Raw genomic sequence first — 23,016 nt, forward strand, 5'->3', positions numbered from 1 at the left:
CTCGGCGAGATTTATTTGAAAACTCGAGGAAATCGTCGTTGAAGTAAATCAGACAACGGTAACATGCACAGGTTGTGGCGTATCGCTCTGCAGGACTGACCACAGTACGATTTAAAGGGAGGAAAGATTCAAAGAAGGGGGAGCAGCTGCCTGCAGTAACTATGACGCTCTTAAGGTAGCCAAATGCCTCGTCACTCGGCGAAATTTATTTGAAAACGCGAGGAAATCGTCGTTGAAGTAAATCAGACAACGGTAACATGCACAGGTGGTGGCGTATCGCTCTGCAGGACTGACCACAGTACGATTTAAAGGGAGGAAAGATTCAAAGAAGGGGGAGCAGCTGGCTGCAGTAACTATGACTCTCTTAAGGTAGCCAAATGCCTCGTCACTCGGCAAAATTTATTTTAAAACTCGAGGAAATCGTTGTTGAAGTAACTCAGACAACGATAACATGAACAAGTGGTGGCGTATTGCTTCTGCAGGACTGACCACAGTACGATTTAAAGGGAGGAAGGATTCAAAGAAGGGGGAGCAGCTGGCTGCAGTAACTATGACGCTTATAAGGTAGCCAAATGCCTCGTCATCCGGCGAGGTACATTTGCTAACTCGAGAGACTCGTAGTGGGAGTAACAGAGACGACGTTAACGTGGACATATAGTGGCACATCGGTTCTGTAGGACAGCCATAGCAAGAATGATAGAGAGAATGGGCTTAGAAAAGTGGGAGCAGCAGGCAGGGGTACTATGACTCCCTTAAGGTAGCCAAATGCCTCGTCACCATGTAAATTTTTTTTTGAAAACTCGAGGATATTTTCGTTAAGGTAGCTCAGACAACGTTAAGGTTTACATGTAGTGGCATATTGCTCCTGCAGGACTGACCACAGTAATAATTAAAGAGTGGAAAGAAAGAAAGTTGGTCGAGCAGCTGGCAGCAGCAACTATGACTCTCTTAAGGCAGCCAAATGCCTCGTCACTCGGCGAAATTTATTTGAAAACTCGAGGAAATCGTCGTTGAAGTAACTCAGACAACGGTAACATGGACAGGTGGTGGCGTATCGCTTCTGCAGGACTGACCACAGTACGATTTAAAGGGAGGAAAGATTCAAAGAAGGGGGAGCAGCTGCCTGCAGTAACTATGACGCTCTTAAGGTAGCCAAATGCCTCGTCACTCGGCGAAATTTATTTGAAAACGCGAGGAAATCGTCGTTGAAGTAAATCAGACAACGGTAACATGCACAGGTGGTGGCGTATCGCTCTGCAGGACTGACCACAGTACGATTTAAAGGGAGGAAAGATTCAAAGAAGGGGGAGCAGCTGGCTGCAGTAACTATGACTCTCTTAAGGTAGCCAAATGCCTCGTCACTCGGCAAAATTTATTTTAAAACTCGAGGAAATCGTTGTTGAAGTAACTCAGACAACGGTAACATGAACAAGTGGTGGCGTATTGCTTCTGCAGGACTGACCACAGTACGATTTAAAGGGAGGAAGGATTCAAAGAAGGGGGAGCAGCTGGCTGCAGTAACTATGACGCTTATAAGGTAGCCAAATGCCTCGTCATCCGGCGAGGTACATTTGCTAACTCGAGAGACTCGTAGTGGGAGTAACAGAGACGACGTTAACGTGGACATATAGTGGCACATCGGTTCTGTAGGACAGCCATAGCAAGAATGATAGAGAGAATGGGCTTAGAAAAGTGGGAGCAGCAGGCAGGGGTACTATGACTCCCTTAAGGTAGCCAAATGCCTCGTCACCATGTAAATTTTTTTTTGAAAACTCGAGGATATTTTCGTTAAGGTAGCTCAGACAACGTTAAGGTTTACATGTAGTGGCATATTGCTCCTGCAGGACTGACCACAGTAATAATTAAAGAGTGGAAAGAAAGAAAGTTGGTCGAGCAGCTGGCAGCAGCAACTATGACTCTCTTAAGGCAGCCAAATGCCTCGTCACTCGGCGAAATTTATTTGAAAACTCGAGGAAATCGTCGTTGAAGTAACTCAGACAACGGTAACATGGACAGGTGGTGGCGTATCGCTTCTGCAGGACTGACCACAGTACGATTTAAAGGGAGGAAAGATTCAAAGAAGGGGGAGCAGCTGCCTGCAGTAACTATGACGCTCTTAAGGTAGCCAAATGCCTCGTCACTCGGCGAAATTTATTTGAAAACGCGAGGAAATCGTCGTTGAAGTAAATCAGACAACGGTAACATGCACAGGTGGTGGCGTATCGCTCTGCAGGACTGACCACAGTACGATTTAAAGGGTGGAAAGATTCAAAGAAGGGGGAGCAGCTGGCTGCAGTAACTATGACTCTCTTAAGGTAGCCAAATGCCTCGTCACTCGGCAAAATTTATTTTAAAACTCGAGGAAATCGTTGTTAAAGTAACTCAGACAACGGTAACATGGACAGGTGGTGGCGTATTGCTTCTGCAGGACTGACCACAGTACGATTTAAAGGGAGGAAGGATTCAAAGAAGGGGGAGCAGCTGGCTGCAGTAACTATGACGCTTATAAGGTAGCCAAATGCCTCGTCATCCGGCGAGGTACATTTGCTAACTCGAGAGACTCGTAGTGGGAGTAACAGAGACGACGTTAACGTGGACATATAGTGGCACATCGGTTCTGTAGGACAGCCATAGCAAGAATGATAGAGAGAATGGGCTTAGAAAAGTGGGAGCAGCAGGCAGGGGTACTATGACTCCCTTAAGGTAGCCAAATGCCTCGTCACCATGTAAATTTTTTTTTGAAAACTCGAGGATATTTTCGTTAAGGTAGCTCAGACAACGTTAAGGTTTACATGTAGTGGCATATTGCTCCTGCAGGACTGACCACAGTAATAATTAAAGAGTGGAAAGAAAGAAAGTTGGTCGAGCAGCTGGCAGCAGCAACTATGACTCTCTTAAGGCAGCCAAATGCCTCGTCACTCGGCGAAATTTATTTGAAAACTCGAGGAAATAGTCGTTGAAGTAACTCAGACAACGGTAACATGGACAGGTGGTGGCGTATCGCTTCTGCAGGACTGACCACAGTACGATTTAAAGGGAGGAAAGATTCAAAGAAGGGGGAGCAGCTGCCTGCAGTAACTATGACGCTCTTAAGGTAGCCAAATGCCTCGTCACTCGGCGAAATTTATTTGAAAAAGCGAGGAAATCGTCGTTGAAGTAAATCAGACAACGGTAACATGCACAGGTGGTGGCGTATCGCTCTGCAGGACTGACCACAGTACGATTTAAAGGGAGGAAAGATTCAAAGAAGGGGGAGCAGCTGGCTGCAGTAACTATGACTCTCTTAAGGTAGCCAAATGCCTCGTCACTCGGCGAGATTTATTTGAAAACTCGAGGAAATCGTCGTTGAAGTAAATCAGACAACGGTAACATGCACAGGTTGTGGCGTATCGCTCTGCAGGACTGACCACAGTACGATTTAAAGGGAGGAAAGATTCAAAGAAGGGGGAGCAGCTGGCTGCAGTGACTATGACTCTCTTAAGGCAGCCAAATGCCTCGTCACTCGGCGAAATTTATTTGAAAACTCGAGGAAATCGTTGTTGTGGTAACTCAGACAACGGTAACATGGACAGGTGGTGGCGTATCGCTTCTGCAGGACTGACCACAGTACGATTTAAAGGGAGGAAAGATTCAAAGAAGGGGGAGCAGCTGCCTGCAGTAACTATGACGCTCTTAAGGTAGCCAAATGCCTCGTCACTCGGCGAAATTTATTTGAAAACGCGTGGAAATCGTCGTTGAAGTAAATCAGACAACGGTAACATGCACAGGTGGTGGCGTATCGCTCTGCAGGACTGACCACAGTACGATTTAAAGGGAGGAAAGATTCAAAGAAGGGGGAGCAGCTGGCTGCAGTAACTATGACTCTCTTAAGGTAGCCAAATGCCTCGTCACTCGGCAAAATTTATTTTAAAACTCGAGGAAATCGTTGTTGAAGTAACTCAGACAACGGTAACATGGACAGGTGGTGGCGTATTGCTTCTGCAGGACTGACCACAGTACGATTTAAAGGGAGGAAGGATTCAAAGAAGGGGGAGCAGCTGGCTGCAGTAACTATGACGCTTATAAGGTAGCCAAATGCCTCGTCATCCGGCGAAGTACATATGCTAACTCGAGAGACTCGTAGTGGGAGTAACAGTGACGACGTTAACGTGGACATACAGTGGCACATCGGATCCATAGGACAGGCCATACCAAGAATGATAGAGAGAATGGGCTTAGAAAAGTGGGAGCAGCAGGCAGGAGTACTATGACTCTCTTAAGGTAGCCAAATGAATCGTCACCATGTGAAATTTTTTGTTGAAAACTCGAGGATATCTTCGATAAGGTAGCTCATACAACGTTAAGGTTTACATGTAGTGGCATATTGCTCCTGCAGGACTGACCACAGTAATAATTAAAGAGTGGAAAGAAAGAAGGTAGGTCGAGCAGCTGGCAACAGTAACTATGACTCTCTTAAGGTAGCCAAATGCCTCGTCACTCGGCGAAATTTATTTGAAAACTCGAGGAAATCTTTGTTGAAGTAACTCAGACAACGGTAACATGGACAGGTGGTGGCGTATTGCTTCTGCAGGACTGACCACAGTACGATTTAAAGGGAGGAAGGATTCAAAGAAGGGGGAGCAGCTGGCTTCAGTAACTATGACGCTTATAAGGTAGCCAAATGCCTCGTCATCCGGCGAGGTACATTTGCTAACTCGAGAGACTCGTAGTGGGAGTAACAGAGACGACGTTAACGTGGACATATAGTGGCACATCGGTTCTGTAGGACAGCCATAGCAAGAATGATAGAGAGAATGGGCTTAGAAAAGTGGGAGCAGCAGGCAGGGGTACTATGACTCCCTTAAGGTAGCCAAATGCCTCGTCACCATGTAAATTTTTTTTTGAAAACTCGAGGATATTTTCGTTAAGGTAGCTCAGACAACGTTAAGGTTTACATGTAGTGGCATATTGCTCCTGCAGGACTGACCACAGTAATAATTAAAGAGTGGAAAGAAAGAAAGTTGGTCGAGCAGCTGGCAGCAGCAACTATGACTCTCTTAAGGCAGCCAAATGCCTCGTCACTCGGCGAAATTTATTTGAAAACTCGAGGAAATCGTCGTTGAAGTAACTCAGACAACGGTAACATGGACAGGTGGTGGCGTATCGCTTCTGCAGGACTGACCACAGTACGATTTAAAGGGAGGAAAGATTCAAAGAAGGGGGAGCAGCTGCCTGCAGTAACTATGACGCTCTTAAGGTAGCCAAATGCCTCGTCACTCGGCGAAATTTATTTGAAAACGCGAGGAAATCGTCGTTGAAGTAAATCAGACAACGGTAACATGCACAGGTGGTGGCGTATCGCTCTGCGGGACTGACCACAGTACGATTTAAAGGGAGGAAAGATTCAAAGAAGGGGGAGCAGCTGGCTGCAGTAACTATGACTCTCTTAAGGTAGCCAAATGCCTCGTCACTCGGCGAGATTTATTTGAAAACTCGAGGAAATCGTCGTTGAAGTAAATCAGACAACGGTAACATGGACAGGTGGTGGCGTATCGCTTCTGCAGGACTGACCACAGTACGATTTAAAGGGAGGAAAGATTCAAAGAAGGGGGAGCAGCTGCCTGCAGTAACTATGACGCTCTTAAGGTAGCCAAATGCCTCGTCACTCGGCGAAATTTATTTGAAAACGCGAGGAAATCGTCGTTGAAGTAAATCAGACAACGGTAACATGCACAGGTGGTGGCGTATCGCTCTGCAGGACTGACCACAGTACGATTTAAAGGGAGGAAAGATTCAAAGAAGGGGGAGCAGCTGGCTGCAGTAACTATGACTCTCTTAAGGTAGCCAAATGCCTCGTCACTCGGCGAAATTTATTTGAAAACTCGAGGAAATCGTTGTTGAAGTAACTCAGACAACGGTAACATGGACAGGTGGTGGCGTATTGCTTCTGCAGGACTGACCACAGTACGATTTAAAGGGAGGAAGGATTCAAAGAAGGGGGAGCAGCTGGCTGCAGTAACTATGACGCTTATAAGGTACCCAAATGCCTCGTCATCCGGCGAGGTACATATGCTAACTCGAGAGACTCGTAGTGGGAGTAACAGTGACGACGTTAACGTGGACATACAGTGGCACATCGGTTCCATAGGACAGGCCATACCAAGAATGATAGAGAGAATGGGCTTAGAAAAGTGGGAGCAGCAGGCAGGGGTACTATGACTCCCTTAAGGTAGCCAAATGCCTCGTCACCATGTAAATTTTTTTTTGAAAACTCGAGGATATTTTCGTTAAGGTAGCTCAGACAACGTTAAGGTTTACATGTAGTGGCATATTGCTCCTGCAGGACTGACCACAGTAATAATTAAAGAGTGGAAAGAAAGAAAGTTGGTCGAGCAGCTGGCAGCAGCAACTATGACTCTCTTAAGGCAGCCAAATGCCTCGTCACTCGGCGAAATTTATTTGAAAACTCGAGGAAATCGTCGTTGAAGTAACTCAGACAACGGTAACATGGACAGGTGGTGGCGTATCGCTTCTGCAGGACTGACCACAGTACGATTTAAAGGGAGGAAAGATTCAAAGAAGGGGGAGCAGCTGCCTGCAGTAACTATGACGCTCTTAAGGTAGCCAAATGCCTCGTCACTCGGCGAAATTTATTTGAAAACGCGAGGAAATCGTCGTTGAAGTAAATCAGACAACGGTAACATGCACAGGTGGTGGCGTATCGCTCTGCAGGACTGACCACAGTACGATTTAAAGGGAGGAAAGATTCAAAGAAGGGGGAGCAGCTGGCTGCAGTAACTATGACTCTCTTAAGGTAGCCAAATGCCTCGTCACTCGGCGAGATTTATTTGAAAACTCGAGGAAATCGTCGTTGAAGTAAATCAGACAACGGTAACATGGACAGGTGGTGGCGTATCGCTTCTGCAGGACTGACCACAGTACGATTTAAAGGGAGGAAAGATTCAAAGAAGGGGGAGCAGCTGCCTGCAGTAACTATGACGCTCTTAAGGTAGCCAAATGCCTCGTCATCCGGCGAGGTACATATGCTAACTCGAGAGACTCGTAGTGGGAGTAACAGTGACGACGTTAACGTGGACATACAGTGGCACATCGGTTCCATAGGACAGGCCATACCAAGAATGATAGAGAGAATGGGCTTAGAAAAGTGGGAGCAGCAGGCAGGAGTACTATGACTCTCTTAAGGTAGCCAAATGAATCGTCACCATGTGAAATTTTTTGTTGAAAACTCGAGGATATCTTCGATAAGGTAGCTCATACAACGTTAAGGTTTACATGTAGTGGCATATTGCTCCTGCAGGACTGACCACAGTAATAATTAAAGAGTGGAAAGAAAGAAGGTAGGTCGAGTAGCTGGCAACAGTAACTATGACTCTCTTAAGGTAGCCAAATGCCTCGTCACTCGGAGAAATTTATTTGAAAACTCGAGGAAATCTTTGTTGAAGTAACTCAGACAACGGTAACATGGACAGGTGGTGGCGTATTGCTTCTGCAGGACTGACCACAGTACGATTTAAAGATAGGAAGGATTCAAAGAAGGGGGAGCAGCTGGCTTCAGTAACTATGACGCTTATAAGGTAGCCAAATGCCTCGTCATCCGGCGAGGTACATTTGCTAACTCGAGAGACTCGTAGTGGGAGTAACAGAGACGACGTTAACGTGGACATATAGTGGCACATCGGTTCTGTAGGACAGCCATAGCAAGAATGATAGAGAGAATGGGCTTAGAAAAGTGGGAGCAGCAGGCAGGGGTACTATGACTCCCTTAAGGTAGCCAAATGCCTCGTCACCATGTAAATTTTTTTTTGAAAACTCGAGGATATTTTCGTTAAGGTAGCTCAGACAACGTTAAGGTTTACATGTAGTGGCATATTGCTCCTGCAGGACTGACCACAGTAATAATTAAAGAGTGGAAAGAAAGAAAGTTGGTCGAGCAGCTGGCAGCAGCAACTATGACTCTCTTAAGGCAGCCAAATGCCTCGTCACTCGGCGAAATTTATTTGAAAACTCGAGGAAATCGTCGTTGAAGTAACTCAGACAACGGTAACATGGACAGGTGGTGGCGTATCGCTTCTGCAGGACTGACCACAGTACGATTTAAAGGGAGGAAAGATTCAAAGAAGGGGGAGCAGCTGCCTGCAGTAACTATGACGCTCTTAAGGTAGCCAAATGCCTCGTCACTCGGCGAAATTTATTTGAAAACGCGAGGAAATCGTCGTTGAAGTAAATCAGACAACGGTAACATGCACAGGTGGTGGCGTATCGCTCTGCAGGACTGACCACAGTACGATTTAAAGGGAGGAAAGATTCAAAGAAGGGGGAGCAGCTGGCTGCAGTAACTATGACTCTCTTAAGGTAGCCAAATGCCTCGTCACTCGGCGAGATTTATTTGAAAACTCGAGGAAATCGTCGTTGAAGTAAATCAGACAACGGTAACATGGACAGGTGGTGGCGTATCGCTTCTGCAGGACTGACCACAGTACGATTTAAAGGGAGGAAAGATTCAAAGAAGGGGGAGCAGCTGCCTGCAGTAACTATGACGCTCTTAAGGTAGCCAAATGCCTCGTCATCCGGCGAGGTACATATGCTAACTCGAGAGACTCGTAGTGGGAGTAACAGTGACGACGTTAACGTGGACATACAGTGGCACATCGGTTCCATAGGACAGGCCATACCAAGAATGATAGAGAGAATGGGCTTAGAAAAGTGGGAGCAGCAGGCAGGAGTACTATGACTCTCTTAAGGTAGCCAAATGAATCGTCACCATGTGAAATTTTTTGTTGAAAACTCGAGGATATCTTCGATAAGGTAGCTCATACAACGTTAAGGTTTACATGTAGTGGCATATTGCTCCTGCAGGACTGACCACAGTAATAATTAAAGAGTGGAAAGAAAGAAGGTAGGTCGAGCAGCTGGCAACAGTAACTATGACTCTCTTAAGGTAGCCAAATGCCTCGTCACCATGTAAATTTTTTTTTGAAAACTCGAGGATATTTTCGTTAAGGTAGCTCAGACAACGTTAAGGTTTACATGTAGTGGCATATTGCTCCTGCAGGACTGACCACAGTAATAATTAAAGAGTGGAAAGAAAGAAAGTTGGTCGAGCAGCTGGCAGCAGCAACTATGACTCTCTTAAGGCAGCCAAATGCCTCGTCACTCGGCGAAATTTATTTGAAAACTCGAGGAAATCGTCGTTGAAGTAACTCAGACAACGGTAACATGGACAGGTGGTGGCGTATCGCTTCTGCAGGACTGACCACAGTACGATTTAAAGGGAGGAAAGATTCAAAGAAGGGGGAGCAGCTGCCTGCAGTAACTATGACGCTCTTAAGGTAGCCAAATGCCTCGTCACTCGGCGAAATTTATTTGAAAACGCGAGGAAATCGTCGTTGAAGTAAATCAGACAACGGTAACATGCACAGGTGGTGGCGTATCGCTCTGCAGGACTGACCACAGTACGATTTAAAGGGAGGAAAGATTCAAAGAAGGGGGAGCAGCTGGCTGCAGTAACTATGACTCTCTTAAGGTAGCCAAATGCCTCGTCACTCGGCGAGATTTATTTGAAAACTCGAGGAAATCGTCGTTGAAGTAAATCAGACAACGGTAACATGGACAGGTGGTGGCGTATCGCTTCTGCAGGACTGACCACAGTACGATTTAAAGGGAGGAAAGATTCAAAGAAGGGGGAGCAGCTGCCTGCAGTAACTATGACGCTCTTAAGGTAGCCAAATGCCTCGTCATCCGGCGAGGTACATATGCTAACTCGAGAGACTCGTAGTGGGAGTAACAGTGACGACGTTAACGTGGACATACAGTGGCACATCGGTTCCATAGGACAGGCCATACCAAGAATGATAGAGAGAATGGGCTTAGAAAAGTGGGAGCAGCAGGCAGGAGTACTATGACTCTCTTAAGGTAGCCAAATGAATCGTCACCATGTGAAATTTTTTGTTGAAAACTCGAGGATATCTTCGATAAGGTAGCTCATACAACGTTAAGGTTTACATGTAGTGGCATATTGCTCCTGCAGGACTGACCACAGTAATAATTAAAGAGTGGAAAGAAAGAAGGTAGGTCGAGCAGCTGGCAACAGTAACTATGACTCTCTTAAGGTAGCCAAATGCCTCGTCACTCGGAGAAATTTATTTGAAAACTCGAGGAAATCTTTGTTGAAGTAACTCAGACAACGGTAACATGGACAGGTGGTGGCGTATTGCTTCTGCAGGACTGACCACAGTACGATTTAAAGGGAGGAAGGATTCAAAGAAGGGGGAGCAGCTGGCTTCAGTAACTATGACGCTTATAAGGTAGCCAAATGCCTCGTCATCCGGCGAGGTACATTTGCTAACTCGAGAGACTCGTAGTGGGAGTAACAGAGACGACGTTAACGTGGACATATAGTGGCACATCGGTTCTGTAGGACAGCCATAGCAAGAATGATAGAGAGAATGGGCTTAGAAAAGTGGGAGCAGCAGGCAGGGGTACTATGACTCCCTTAAGGTAGCCAAATGCCTCGTCACCATGTAAATTTTTTTTTGAAAACTCGAGGATATTTTCGTTAAGGTAGCTCAGACAACGTTAAGGTTTACATGTAGTGGCATATTGCTCCTGCAGGACTGACCACAGTAATAATTAAAGAGTGGAAAGAAAGAAAGTTGGTCGAGCAGCTGGCAGCAGCAACTATGACTCTCTTAAGGCAGCCAAATGCCTCGTCACTCGGCGAAATTTATTTGAAAACTCGAGGAAATCGTCGTTGAAGTAACTCAGACAACGGTAACATGGACAGGTGGTGGCGTATCGCTTCTGCAGGACTGACCACAGTACGATTTAAAGGGAGGAAAGATTCAAAGAAGGGGGAGCAGCTGCCTGCAGTAACTATGACGCTCTTAAGGTAGCCAAATGCCTCGTCACTCGGCGAAATTTATTTGAAAACGCGAGGAAATCGTCGTTGAAGTAAATCAGACAACGGTAACATGCACAGGTGGTGGCGTATCGCTCTGCAGGACTGACCACAGTACGATTTAAAGGGAGGAAAGATTCAAAGAAGGGGGAGCAGCTGGCTGCAGTAACTATGACTCTCTTAAGGTAGCCAAATGCCTCGTCACTCGGCGAGATTTATTTGAAAACTCGAGGAAATCGTCGTTGAAGTAAATCAGACAACGGTAACATGGACAGGTGGTGGCGTATCGCTTCTGCAGGACTGACCACAGTACGATTTAAAGGGAGGAAAGATTCAAAGAAGGGGGAGCAGCTGCCTGCAGTAACTATGACGCTCTTAAGGTAGCCAAATGCCTCGTCATCCGGCGAGGTACATATGCTAACTCGAGAGACTCGTAGTGGGAGTAACAGTGACGACGTTAACGTGGACATACAGTGGCACATCGGTTCCATAGGACAGGCCATACCAAGAATGATAGAGAGAATGGGCTTAGAAAAGTGGGAGCAGCAGGCAGGAGTACTATGACTCTCTTAAGGTAGCCAAATGAATCGTCACCATGTGAAATTTTTTGTTGAAAACTCGAGGATATCTTCGATAAGGTAGCTCATACAACGTTAAGGTTTACATGTAGTGGCATATTGCTCCTGCAGGACTGACCACAGTAATAATTAAAGAGTGGAAAGAAAGAAGGTAGGTCGAGCAGCTGGCAACAGTAACTATGACTCTCTTAAGGTAGCCAAATGCCTCGTCACCATGTAAATTTTTTTTTGAAAACTCGAGGATATTTTCGTTAAGGTAGCTCAGACAACGTTAAGGTTTACATGTAGTGGCATATTGCTCCTGCAGGACTGACCACAGTAATAATTAAAGAGTGGAAAGAAAGAAAGTTGGTCGAGCAGCTGGCAGCAGCAACTATGACTCTCTTAAGGCAGCCAAATGCCTCGTCACTCGGCGAAATTTATTTGAAAACTCGAGGAAATCGTCGTTGAAGTAACTCAGACAACGGTAACATGGACAGGTGGTGGCGTATCGCTTCTGCAGGACTGACCACAGTACGATTTAAAGGGAGGAAAGATTCAAAGAAGGGGGAGCAGCTGCCTGCAGTAACTATGACGCTCTTAAGGTAGCCAAATGCCTCGTCACTCGGCGAAATTTATTTGAAAACGCGAGGAAATCGTCGTTGAAGTAAATCAGACAACGGTAACATGCACAGGTGGTGGCGTATCGCTCTGCAGGACTGACCACAGTACGATTTAAAGGGAGGAAAGATTCAAAGAAGGGGGAGCAGCTGGCTGCAGTAACTATGACTCTCTTAAGGTAGCCAAATGCCTCGTCACTCGGCGAGATTTATTTGAAAACTCGAGGAAATCGTCGTTGAAGTAAATCAGACAACGGTAACATGGACAGGTGGTGGCGTATCGCTTCTGCAGGACTGACCACAGTACGATTTAAAGGGAGGAAAGATTCAAAGAAGGGGGAGCAGCTGCCTGCAGTAACTATGACGCTCTTAAGGTAGCCAAATGCCTCGTCATCCGGCGAGGTACATATGCTAACTCGAGAGACTCGTAGTGGGAGTAACAGTGACGACGTTAACGTGGACATACAGTGGCACATCGGTTCCATAGGACAGGCCATACCAAGAATGATAGAGAGAATGGGCTTAGAAAAGTGGGAGCAGCAGGCAGGAGTACTATGACTCTCTTAAGGTAGCCAAATGAATCGTCACCATGTGAAATTTTTTGTTGAAAACTCGAGGATATCTTCGATAAGGTAGCTCATACAACGTTAAGGTTTACATGTAGTGGCATATTGCTCCTGCAGGACTGACCACAGTAATAATTAAAGAGTGGAAAGAAAGAAGGTAGGTCGAGCAGCTGGCAACAGTAACTATGACTCTCTTAAGGTAGCCAAATGCCTCGTCACTCGGAGAAATTTATTTGAAAACTCGAGGAAATCTTTGTTGAAGTAACTCAGACAACGGTAACATGGACAGGTGGTGGCGTATTGCTTCTGCAGGACTGACCACAGTACGATTTAAAGGGAGGAAGGATTCAAAGAAGGGGGAGCAGCTGGCTTCAGTAACTATGACGCTTATAAGGTAGCCAAATGCCTCGTCATCCGGCGAGGTACATTTGCTAACTCGAGAGACTCGTAGTGGGAGTAACAGAGACGACGTTAACGTGGACATATAGTGGCACATCGGTTCTGTAGGACAGCCATAGCAAGAATGATAGAGAGAATGGGCTTAGAAAAGTGGGAGCAGCAGGCAGGGGTACTATGACTCCCTTAAGGTAGCCAAATGCCTCGTCACCATGTAAATTTTTTTTTGAAAACTCGAGGATATTTTCGTTAAGGTAGCTCAGACAACGTTAAGGTTTACATGTAGTGGCATATTGCTCCTGCAGGACTGACCACAGTAATAATTAAAGAGTGGAAAGAAAGAAAGTTGGTCGAGCAGCTGGCAGCAGCAACTATGACTCTCTTAAGGCAGCCAAATGCCTCGTCACTCGGCGAAATTTATTTGAAAACTCGAGGAAATTGTCGTTGAAGTAACTCAGACAACGGTAACATGGACAGGTGGTGGCGTATCGCTTCTGCAGGACTGACCACAGTACGATTTAAAGGGAGGAAAGATTCAAAGAAGGGGGAGCAGCTGCCTGCAGTAACTATGACGCTCTTAAGGTAGCCAAATGCCTCGTCACTCGGCGAAATTTATTTGAAAACGCGAGGAAATCGTCGTTGAAGTAAATCAGACAACGGTAACATGCACAGGTGGTGGCGTATCGCTCTGCAGGACTGACCACAGTACGATTTAAAGGGAGGAAAGATTCAAAGAAGGGGGAGCAGCTGGCTGCAGTAACTATGACTCTCTTAAGGTAGCCAAATGCCTCGTCACTCGGCGAGATTTATTTGAAAACTCGAGGAAATCGTCGTTGAAGTAAATCAGACAACGGTAACATGGACAGGTGGTGGCGTATCGCTTCTGCAGGACTGACCACAGTACGATTTAAAGGGAGGAAAGATTCAAAGAAGGGGGAGCAGCTGCCTGCAGTAACTATGACGCTCTTAAGGTAGCCAAATGCCTCGTCACTCGGCGAAATTTATTTGAAAACGCGAGGAAATCGTCGTTGAAGTAAATCAGACAACGGTAACATGCACAGGTGGTGGCGTATCGCTCTGCAGGACTGACCACAGTACGATTTAAAGGGAGGAAAGATTCAAAGAAGGGGGAGCAGCTGGCTGCAGTAACTATGACTCTCTTAAGGTAGCCAAATGCCTCGTCACTCGGCGAAATTTATTTGAAAACTCGAGGAAATCGTTGTTGAAGTAACTCAGACAACGGTAACATGGACAGGTGGTGGCGTATTGCTTCTGCAGGACTGACCACAGTACGATTTAAAGGGAGGAAGGATTCAAAGAAGGGGGAGCAGCTGGCTGCAGTAACTATGACGCTTATAAGGTACCCAAATGCCTCGTCATCCGGCGAGGTACATATGCTAACTCGAGAGACTCGTAGTGGGAGTAACAGTGACGACGTTAACGTGGACATACAGTGGCACATCGGTTCCATAGGACAGGCCATACCAAGAATGATAGAGAGAATGGGCTTAGAAAAGTGGGAGCAGCAGGCAGGGGTACTATGACTCCCTTAAGGTAGCCAAATGCCTCGTCACCATGTAAATTTTTTTTTGAAAACTCGAGGATATTTTCGTTAAGGTAGCTCAGACAACGTTAAGGTTTACATGTAGTGGCATATTGCTCCTGCAGGACTGACCACAGTAATAATTAAAGAGTGGAAAGAAAGAAAGTTGGTCGAGCAGCTGGCAGCAGCAACTATGACTCTCTTAAGGCAGCCAAATGCCTCGTCACTCGGCGAAATTTATTTGAAAACTCGAGGAAATCGTCGTTGAAGTAACTCAGACAACGGTAACATGGACAGGTGGTGGCGTATCGCTTCTGCAGGACTGACCACAGTACGATTTAAAGGGAGGAAAGATTCAAAGAAGGGGGAGCAGCTGCCTGCAGTAACTATGACGCTTATAAGGTAGCCAAATGCCTCGTCACTCGGCGAAATTTATTTGAAAACGCGAGGAAATCGTCGTTGAAGTAAATCAGACAACGGTAACATGCACAGGTGGTGGCGTATCGCTCTGCAGGACTGACCACAGTACGATTTAAAGGGAGGAAAGATTCAAAGAAGGGGGAGCAGCTGGCTGCAGTAACTATGACTCTCTTAAGGTAGCCAAATGCCTCGTCACTCGGCGAGATTTATTTGAAAACTCGAGGAAATCGTCGTTGAAGTAAATCAGACAACGGTAACATGGACAGGTGGTGGCGTATCGCTTCTGCAGGACTGACCACAGTACGATTTAAAGGGAGGAAAGATTCAAAGAAGGGGGAGCAGCTGCCTGCAGTAACTATGACGCTCTTAAGGTAGCCAAATGCCTCGTCATCCGGCGAGGTACATATGCTAACTCGAGAGACTCGTAGTGGGAGTAACAGTGACGACGTTAACGTGGACATACAGTGGCACATCGGTTCCATAGGACAGGCCATACCAAGAATGATAGAGAGAATGGGCTTAGAAAAGTGGGAGCAGCAGGCAGGAGTACTATGACTCTCTTAAGGTAGCCAAATGAATCGTCACCATGTGAAATTTTTTGTTGAAAACTCGAGGATATCTTCGATAAGGTAGCTCATACAACGTTAAGGTTTACATGTAGTGGCATATTGCTCCTGCAGGACTGACCACAGTAATAATTAAAGAGTGGAAAGAAAGAAGGTAGGTCGAGCAGCTGGCAACAGTAACTATGACTCTCTTAAGGTAGCCAAATGCCTCGTCACTCGGAGAAATTTATTTGAAAACTCGAGGAAATCTTTGTTGAAGTAACTCAGACAACGGTAACATGGACAGGTGGTGGCGTATCGCTTCTGCAGGACTGACCACAGTACGATTAAAAGGGAGGAAAGATTCAAAGAAGGGGGAGCAGCTGCCTGCAGTAACTATGACGCTCTTAAGGTAGCCAAATGCCTCGTCACTCGGCGAAATTTATTTGAAAACGCGAGGAAATCGTCGTTGAAGTAAATCAGACAACGGTAACATGCACAGGTGGTGGCGTATCGCTCTGCAGGACTGACCACAGTACGATTTAATGGGAGGAAAGATTCAAAGAAGGGGGAGCAGCTGGCTGCAGTAACTATGACTCTCTTAAGGTAGCCAAATGCCTCGTCACTCGGCGAGATTTATTTGAAAACTCGAGGAAATCGTCGTTGAAGTAAATCAGACAACGGTAACATGCACAGGTTGTGGCGTATCTCTCTGCAGGACTGACCACAGTACGATTTAATGGGAGGAAAGATTCAAAGAAGGGGGAGCAGCTGGCTGCAGTAACTATGACTCTCTTAAGGTAGCCAAATGCCTCGTCACTCGGCGAGATTTATTTGAAAACTCGAGGAAATCGTCGTTGAAGTAAATCAGACAACGGTAACATGCACAGGTTGTGGCGTATCGCTCTGCAGGACTGACCACAGTACGATTTAAAGGGAGGAAAGATTCAAAGAAGGGGGAGCAGCTGGCTGCAGTGACTATGACTCTCTTAAGGCAGCCAAATGCCTCGTCACTCGGCGAAATTTATTTGAAAACTCGAGGAAATCGCTGTTGTGGTAACTCAGACAACGGTAACATGGACAGGTGGTGGCGTATCGCTTCTGCAGGACTGACCACAGTACGATTTAAAGGGAGGAAAGATTCAAAGAAGGGGGAGCAGCTGCCTGCAGTAACTATGACGCTCTTAAGGTAGCCAAATGCCTCGTCACTCGGCGAAATTTATTTGAAAACGCGTGGAAATCGTCGTTGAAGTAAATCAGACAACGGTAACATGCACAGGTGGTGGCGTATCGCTCTGCAGGACTGACCACAGTACGATTTAAAGGGAGGAAAGATTCAAAGAAGGGGGAGCAGCTGGCTGCAGTAACTATGACTCTCTTAAGGTAGCCAAATGCCTCGTCACTCGGCAAAATTTATTTTAAAACTCGAGGAAATCGTTGTTGAAGTAACTCAGACAACGGTAACATGGACAGGTGGTGGCGTATTGCTTCTGCAGGACTGACCACAGTACGATTTAAAGGGAGGAAGGATTCAAAGAAGGGGGAGCAGCTGGCTGCAGTAACTATGACGCTTATAAGGTAGCCAAATGCCTCGTCATCCGGCGAGGTACATATGCTAACTCGAGAGACTCGTAGTGGGAGTAACAGTGACGACGTTAACGTGGACATACAGTGGCACATCGGATCCATAGGACAGGCCATACCAAGAATGATAGAGAGAATGGGCTTAGAAAAGTGGGAGCAGCAGGCAGGAGTACTATGACTCTCTTAAGGTAGCCAAATGAATCGTCACCATGTGAAATTTTTTGTTGAAAACTCGAGGATATCTTCGATAAGGTAGCTCATACAACGTTAAGGTTTACATGTAGTGGCATATTGCTCCTGCAGGACTGACCACAGTAATAATTAAAGAGTGGAAAGAGAGAAGGTAGGTCGAGCAGCTGGCAACAGTAACTATGACTCTCTTAAGGTAGCCAAATGCCTCGTCACTCGGCGAAATTTATTTGAAAACTCGAGGAAATCTTTGTTGAAGTAACTCAGACAACGGTAACATGGACAGGTGGTGGCGTATTGCTTCTGCAGGACTGACCACAGTACGATTTAAAGGGAGGAAGGATTCAAAGAAGGGGGAGCAGCTGGCTTCAGTAACTATGACGCTTATAAGGTAGCCAAATGCCTCGTCATCCGGCGAGGTACATTTGCTAACTCGAGAGACTCGTAGTGGGAGTAACAGAGACGACGTTAACGTGGACATATAGTGGCACATCGGTTCTGTAGGACAGCCATAGCAAGAATGATAGAGAGAATGGGCTTAGAAAAGTGGGAGCAGCAGGCAGGGGTACTATGACTCCCTTAAGGTAGCCAAATGCCTCGTCACCATGTAAATTTTTTTTTGAAAACTCGAGGATATTTTCGTTAAGGTAGCTCAGACAACGTTAAGGTTTACATGTAGTGGCATATTGCTCCTGCAGGACTGACCACAGTAATAATTAAAGAGTGGAAAGAAAGAAAGTAGGTCGAGCAGCTGGCAGCAGCAACTATGACTCTCTTAAGGCAGCCAAATGCCTCGTCACTCGGCGAAATTTATTTGAAAACTCAAGGAAATCGTCGTTGAAGTAACTCAGACAACGGTAACATGGACAGGTGGTGGCGTATCGCTTCTGCAGGACTGACCACAGTACGATTTAAAGGGAGGAAAGATTCAAAGAAGGGGGAGCAGCTGCCTGCAGTAACTATGACGCTCTTAAGGTAGCCAAATGCCTCGTCACTCGGCGAAATTTATTTGAAAACGCGAGGAAATCGTCGTTGAAGTACATCAGACAACGGTAACATGCACAGGTGGTGGCGTATCGCTCTGCAGGACTGACCACAGTACGATTTAAAGGGAGGAAAGATTCAAAGAAGGGGGAGCAGCTGGCTGCAGTAACTATGACTCTCTTAAGGTAGCCAAATGCCTCGTCACTCGGCGAGATTTATTTGAAAACTCGAGGAAATCGTCGTTGAAGTAAATCAGACAACGATAACATGGACAGGTGGTGGCGTATCGCTTCTGCAGGACTGACCACAGTACGATTTAAAGGGAGGAAAGATTCAAAGAAGGGGGAGCAGCTGCCTGCAGTAACTATGACGCTCTTAAGGTAGCCAAATGCCTCGTCATCCGGCGAGGTACATATGCTAACTCGAGAGACTCGTAGTGGGAGTAACAGTGACGACGTTAACGTGGACATACAGTGGCACATCGGTTCCATAGGACAGGCCATACCAAGAATGATAGAGAGAATGGGCTTAGAAAAGTGGGAGCAGCAGGCAGGAGTACTATGACTCTCTTAAGGTAGCCAAATGAATCGTCACCATGTGAAATTTTTTGTTGAAAACTCGAGGATATCTTCGATAAGGTAGCTCATACAACGTTAAGGTTTACATGTAGTGGCATATTGCTCCTGCAGGACTGACCACAGTAATAATTAAAGAGTGGAAAGAAAGAAGGTAGGTCGAGCAGCTGGCAACAGTAACTATGACTCTCTTAAGGTAGCCAAATGCCTCGTCACTCGGAGAAATTTATTTGAAAACTCGAGGAAATCTTTGTTGAAGTAACTCAGACAACGGTAACATGGACAGGTGGTGGCGTATCGCTTCTGCAGGACTGACCACAGTACGATTAAAAGGGAGGAAAGATTCAAAGAAGGGGGAGCAGCTGCCTGCAGTAACTATGACGCTCTTAAGGTAGCCAAATGCCTCGTCACTCGGCGAAATTTATTTGAAAACGCGAGGAAATCGTCGTTGAAGTAAATCAGACAACGGTAACATGCACAGGTGGTGGCGTATCGCTCTGCAGGACTGACCACAGTACGATTTAATGGGAGGAAAGATTCAAAGAAGGGGGAGCAGCTGGCTGCAGTAACTATGACTCTCTTAAGGTAGCCAAATGCCTCGTCACTCGGCGAGATTTATTTGAAAACTCGAGGAAATCGTCGTTGAAGTAAATCAGACAACGGTAACATGCACAGGTTGTGGCGTATCGCTCTGCAGGACTGACCACAGTACGATTTAATGGGAGGAAAGATTCAAAGAAGGGGGAGCAGCTGGCTGCAGTAACTATGACTCTCTTAAGGTAGCCAAATGCCTCGTCACTCGGCGAGATTTATTTGAAAACTCGAGGAAATCGTCGTTGAAGTAAATCAGACAACGGTAACATGCACAGGTTGTGGCGTATCGCTCTGCAGGACTGACCACAGTACGATTTAAAGGGAGGAAAGATTCAAAGAAGGGGGAGCAGCTGGCTGCAGTGACTATGACTCTCTTAAGGCAGCCAAATGCCTCGTCACTCGGCGAAATTTATTTGAAAACTCGAGGAAATCGTTGTTGTGGTAACTCAGACAACGGTAACATGGACAGGTGGTGGCGTATCGCTTCTGCAGGACTGACCACAGTACGATTTAAAGGGAGGAAAGATTCAAAGAAGGGGGAGCAGCTGCCTGCAGTAACTATGACGCTCTTAAGGTAGCCAAATGCCTCGTCACTCGGCGAAATTTATTTGAAAACGCGTGGAAATCGTCGTTGAAGTAAATCAGACAACGGTAACATGCACAGGTGGTGGCGTATCGCTCTGCAGGACTGACCACAGTACGATTTAAAGGGAGGAAAGATTCAAAGAAGGGGGAGCAGCTGGCTGCAGTAACTATGACTCTCTTAAGGTAGCCAAATGCCTCGTCACTCGGCAAAATTTATTTTAAAACTCGAGGAAATCGTTGTTGAAGTAACTCAGACAACGGTAACATGGACAGGTGGTGGCGTATTGCTTCTGCAGGACTGACCACAGTACGATTTAAAGGGAGGAAGGATTCAAAGAAGGGGGAGCAGCTGGCTGCAGTAACTATGACGCTTATAAGGTAGCCAAATGCCTCGTCATCCGGCGAGGTACATATGCTAACTCGAGAGACTCGTAGTGGGAGTAACAGTGACGACGTTAACGTGGACATACAGTGGCACATCGGATCCATAGGACAGGCCATACCAAGAATGATAGAGAGAATGGGCTTAGAAAAGTGGGAGCAGCAGGCAGGAGTACTATGACTCTCTTAAGGTAGCCAAATGAATCGTCACCATGTGAAATTTTTTGTTGAAAACTCGAGGATATCGTCGATAAGGTAGCTCATACAACGTTAAGGTTTACATGTAGTGGCATATTGCTCCTGCAGGACTGACCACAGTAATAATTAAAGAGTGGAAAGAGAGAAGGTAGGTCGAGCAGCTGGCAACAGTAACTATGACTCTCTTAAGGTAGCCAAATGCCTCGTCACTCGGCGAATTTTATTTGAAAACTCGAGGAAATCTTTGTTGAAGTAACTCAGACAACGGTAACATGGACAGGTGGTGGCGTATTGCTTCTGCAGGACTGACCACAGTACGATTAAAAGGGAGGAAAGATTCAGAGAAGGGGGAGCAGCTGCCTGCAGTAACTATGACGCTCTTAAGGTAGCCAAATGCCTCGTCACTCGGCGAAATTTATTTGAAAACGCGAGGAAATCGTCGTTGAAGTAAATCAGACAACGGTAACATGCACAGGTGGTGGCGTATCGCTCTGCAGGACTGACCACAGTACGATTTAATGGGAGGAAAGATTCAAAGAAGGGGGAGCAGCTGGCTGCAGTAACCATGACTCTCTTAAGGTAGCCAAATGCCTCGTCACTCGGCGAGATTTATTTGAAAACTCGAGGAAATCGTCGTTGAAGTAAATCAGACAACGGTAACATGCACAGGTTGTGGCGTATCGCTCTGCAGGACTGACCACAGTACGATTTAATGGGAGGAAAGATTCAAAGAAGGGGGAGCAGCTGGCTGCAGTAACTATGACTCTCTTAAGGTAGCCAAATGCCTCGTCACTCGGCGAGATTTATTTGAAAACTCGAGGAAATCGTCGTTGAAGTAAATCAGACAACGGTAACATGCACAGGTTGTGGCGTATCGCTCTGCAGGACTGACCACAGTACGATTTAAAGGGAGGAAAGATCAAAGAAGGGGGAGCAGCTGGCTGCAGTGACTATGACTCTCTTAAGGCAGCCAAATGCCTCGTCACTCGGCGAAATTTATTTGAAAACTCGAGGAAATCGTTGTTGTGGTAACTCAGGCAACGGTAACATGGACAGGTGGTGGCGTATCGCTTCTGCAGGACTGACCACAGTACGATTTAAAGGGAGGAAAGATTCAAAGAAGGGGGAGCAGCTGCCTGCAGTAACTATGACGCTCTTAAGGTAGCCAAATGCCTCGTCACTCGGCGAAATTTATTTGAAAACGCGTGGAAATCGTCGTTGAAGTAAATCAGACAACGGTAACATGCACAGGTGGTGGCGTATCGCTCTGCAGGACTGACCACAGTACGATTTAAAGGGAGGAAAGATTCAAAGAAGGGGGAGCAGCTGGCTGCAGTAACTATGACTCTCTTAAGGTAGTCAAATGCCTCGTCACTCGGCAAAATTTATTTTAAAACTCGAGGAAATCGTTGTTGAAGTAACTCAGACAACGGTAACATGGACAGGTGGTGGCGTATTGCTTCTGCAGGACTGACCACAGTACGATTTAAAGGGAGGAAGGATTCAAAGAAGGGGGAGCAGCTGGCTGCAGTAACTATGACGCTTATAAGGTAGCCAAATGCCTCGTCATCCGGCGAGGTACATATGCTAACTCGAGAGACTCGTAGTGGGAGTAACAGTGACGACGTTAACGTGGACATACAGTGGCACATCGGATCCATAGGACAGGCCATACCAAGAATGATAGAGAGAATGGGCTTAGAAAATTGGGAGCAGCAGTCAGGAGTACTATGACTCTCTTAAGGTAGCCAAATGAATCGTCACCATGTGAAATTTTTTGTTGAAAACTCGAGGATATCTTCGATAAGGTAGCTCATACAACGTTAAGGTTTACATGTAGTGGCATATTGCTCCTGCAGGACTGACCACAGTAATAATTAAAGAGTGGAAAGAGAGAAGGTAGGTCGAGCAGCTGGCAACAGTAACTATGACTCTCTTAAGGTAGCCAAATGCCTCGTCACTCGGCGAAATTTATTTGAAAACTCGAGGAAATCTTTGTTGAAGTAACTCAGACAACGGTAACATGGACAGGTGGTGGCGTATTGCTTCTGCAGGACTGACCACAGTACGATTTAAAGGGAGGAAGGATTCAAAGAAGGGGGAGCAGCTGGCTTCAGTAACTATGACGCTTGTAAGGTAGCCAAATGCCTCGTCATCCGGCGAGGTACATTTGCTAACTCGAGAGACTCGTAGTGGGAGTAACAGAGACGACGTTAACGTGGACATATAGTGGCACATCGGTTCTGTAGGACAGCCATAGCAAGAATGATAGAGAGAATGGGCTTAGAAAAGTGGGAGCAGCAGGCAGGGGTACTATGACTCCCTTAATTTAGCCAAATGCCTCGTCACCATGTAAATTTTTTTTTGAAAACTCGAGGATAT

Source organism: Schistocerca serialis, unplaced genomic scaffold (assembly GCF_023864345.2).
Source record: "Schistocerca serialis cubense isolate TAMUIC-IGC-003099 unplaced genomic scaffold, iqSchSeri2.2 HiC_scaffold_1352, whole genome shotgun sequence".
Lineage (NCBI taxonomy): Eukaryota > Metazoa > Arthropoda > Insecta > Orthoptera > Acrididae > Schistocerca > Schistocerca serialis.